Source organism: Rhamphochromis sp. 'chilingali', assembly GCF_963969265.1.
Source record: "Rhamphochromis sp. 'chilingali' genome assembly, chromosome: 16".
Classification (NCBI taxonomy): domain Eukaryota; kingdom Metazoa; phylum Chordata; class Actinopteri; order Cichliformes; family Cichlidae; genus Rhamphochromis; species Rhamphochromis sp. 'chilingali'.
The window spans coordinates 21704152-21706581 of NC_137943.1; the positions used below are offsets into that span (position 1 = coordinate 21704152).

Here is a 2430-nt window from a genome sequence, read left to right on the forward strand (position 1 = left end):
GTGACGGGAGAGAGGAGAAGACAGTTTGTCACACTTAAAATCTGTACTCATTCAGAAGGACCACCACCTGCCAAGTGCTGCGCACATCCCCCTAGTGCCACCACAACACATCTGAACACTGGGGTCTCCTGTGGTGTCTCACAAAGTGTCATTAGCAGGAGAGGGGCCTCCACAGATTGGGTTTGGGGACTCTGTGGGGACTCTGTGATATTTTCTCCTCTTTTCTCTGTCTCTCTTTACTTTCCTCCTTCACAGCTGGAGTCGTGGGCTGGTGTTTCCTTGTTGGCTCGTCTGTGAGTGGAGCATCTCTTTCCTGGGCTCTCTTGTCTGCACTTTCTCTGGTAACTCATCTGCTCATGATATTTAAAGGCTGGGGCCCTCCACCAGCTTGTTGTTGTCGTTATAGTAGTTAGTTAGTTCTTGTGTTTCTGACACACTGCTTTCTCACCTGTTCTTCAGTTTCCCACTCCGATCAATGTTACCCTGTGTGGTTTTACGGACACCCAGCCGGTCGCTGCTACTACACAGGAAAGTGCTTACCTGTAACTCACCTGTGTGCCCACGCTCCACCAAATCTCTCTCTGCCTCCCTGGAATCTCACCTGCCTACCAGATCATCTACCCACGATGCAAACAAGCAAGGTCTCCAAGTCAAATCACAATAACAGCAAAATCTTATCATACCCACTTCAGCTCCTGCTAACATCTCTTCTCCTCTCCGACATAAGCTCCTGCTTAGAAACCTCCCTCTAATGTCACTTACCTTTTCTCAATAAAGTTGTTCTTATTTTATAATAAAAACTGTAACGCTGCTGTCAGTCTCCTGAATGCAGCTTATGCTTAAACGTGCTGCTGTGCTGTGTTCCTTTAGATCAGTAGTTTTCGTCTGTGTGGGAGGGTGCAGCGTCCTGTCTGGGGGAGTTTGCTGCTATAAGGCAGCCCCATTACATTTGAGCCTTGTTTTCAAGAATTCAGTAGGTGGTACCTGTGCATTGCTTTCAGTGAGTGCCAGACTGAAGGTATGCCAGCACAAAGCCGAATCGTGTAGAACGAAAAAATAATCAACACAGCCAAGCTCTTATTGAGTTAGCTGGCATGAAAAAACTAAAATACCAGTCAGAGACGTCGGGTATCACGTTGGTAGTTATGAACTTTGTTTGTTAGGCTGAGCTTTCTGCTTCCGGCTCTGTGAGTTGTTTCTTAAAAATTTATGTTTTATGAATTACATGACTCTTCTACTGCACACAATGTCCTCCATGCATCCCCCCTATTACAATCAGAGAAACTATCAGGTGATGAGGATTGTGACACAAGGGGGGAGGACACAGAATAACTAGAACAGAGGGAAATAATCACAAAACACAAAACGCTGGGTCAACGACCCAGGACCATGACAGTTTCTGACTTTAAATAAAGGAGGTCCTCTGATAGTGTGCGAGAGAGTGAAAGAGTTACAATTTTAAATGACTGGATATTCATGGGTACATCGCAATTTGTTTAACAAGTCCTTATGTGTTTTTATGATCTAGATAAGGCATTCAGGTTTCCTGTGGTGGGTGCTTCAGGAGTATTGGGCTTGTTGCTTTGGGCTATTCGGTCCCTGTAAAACCATCGTGAGATCTTGGCTGGATGTTGGTAAGTCAGACTGACAGTGCACCCAGAAAGTATTCACAAATGCTCTGCATATAACATGTATCCTTTTTAAAATGAATTTATTTTAATGCATTGAATTAAAATATTTAATAAACTTTAATTAATTTTGGAATAATGCTGTAACACAACAAAGTGTTGAAGTAGTGAAGCACTGTGAATACTTTCCAAATGAACTGTTTATCCAATCGGTGTCGGGCTCTGCCAGGACTGCTTTTTGTCAAAGATTCTGTTTGTAATTTTTCTGGACAGAATTTCTAGATGCAGCCAAGAGGTGGAGGGCGTCACATTTGGTGATCACAAGATTTCGTCTCTGCTTTTAGCCGATGATGTGGTTCCGTCGGCTTCATCAACCAACAACCTTCAGCTTGCAGTGAGACAGATTGCAGCCAGGTGTGAAGCAACAAGTCTGAGGCCATGGCTCTCAGTCAGAAAAGGCTGGAGCACCAATGTGTGAATGATGTTAAACGTAACAAGCAGATACAGCACCAACTGTTCAATTCAATTCAAATTAAAACTGACATTTATTTTTCTTAAAAACACAGAATGAGCAGAAATTAATTCAATATATTTCAGTGAGTACCAGTTATTTAATTCTTGCAGTATCTGTGTGATCAAGCATATAAAGCATTGTGTTACATAATCCAGTGCTCTTTACTTCTGGTTGTGCGAGTTTTAATGATTATTCTCGGAGCTTTATGTCCTTCAGTTATTTTTAGCACTTCACAAAACATGTTAAGTGTAAGGTGCCGATCTTTACATGAGAGATATGTATGTGCAC

General features: G+C 42.7%; 1 long non-coding RNA gene across 1 annotated transcript; it reads left to right on the forward strand.

The window, feature by feature from the left end:
• Positions 1 to 239: 239 nt before the first annotated feature.
• LOC308383292 lies at positions 240 to 2224 on the forward strand. Its single transcript, XR_013969114.1, has 4 exons — positions 240 to 341; positions 460 to 641; positions 1529 to 1634; positions 1902 to 2224. It is a non-coding gene; the product is annotated as an uncharacterized lncRNA (long non-coding RNA).
• The last annotated feature ends 206 nt before the right edge of the window (positions 2225 to 2430 follow it).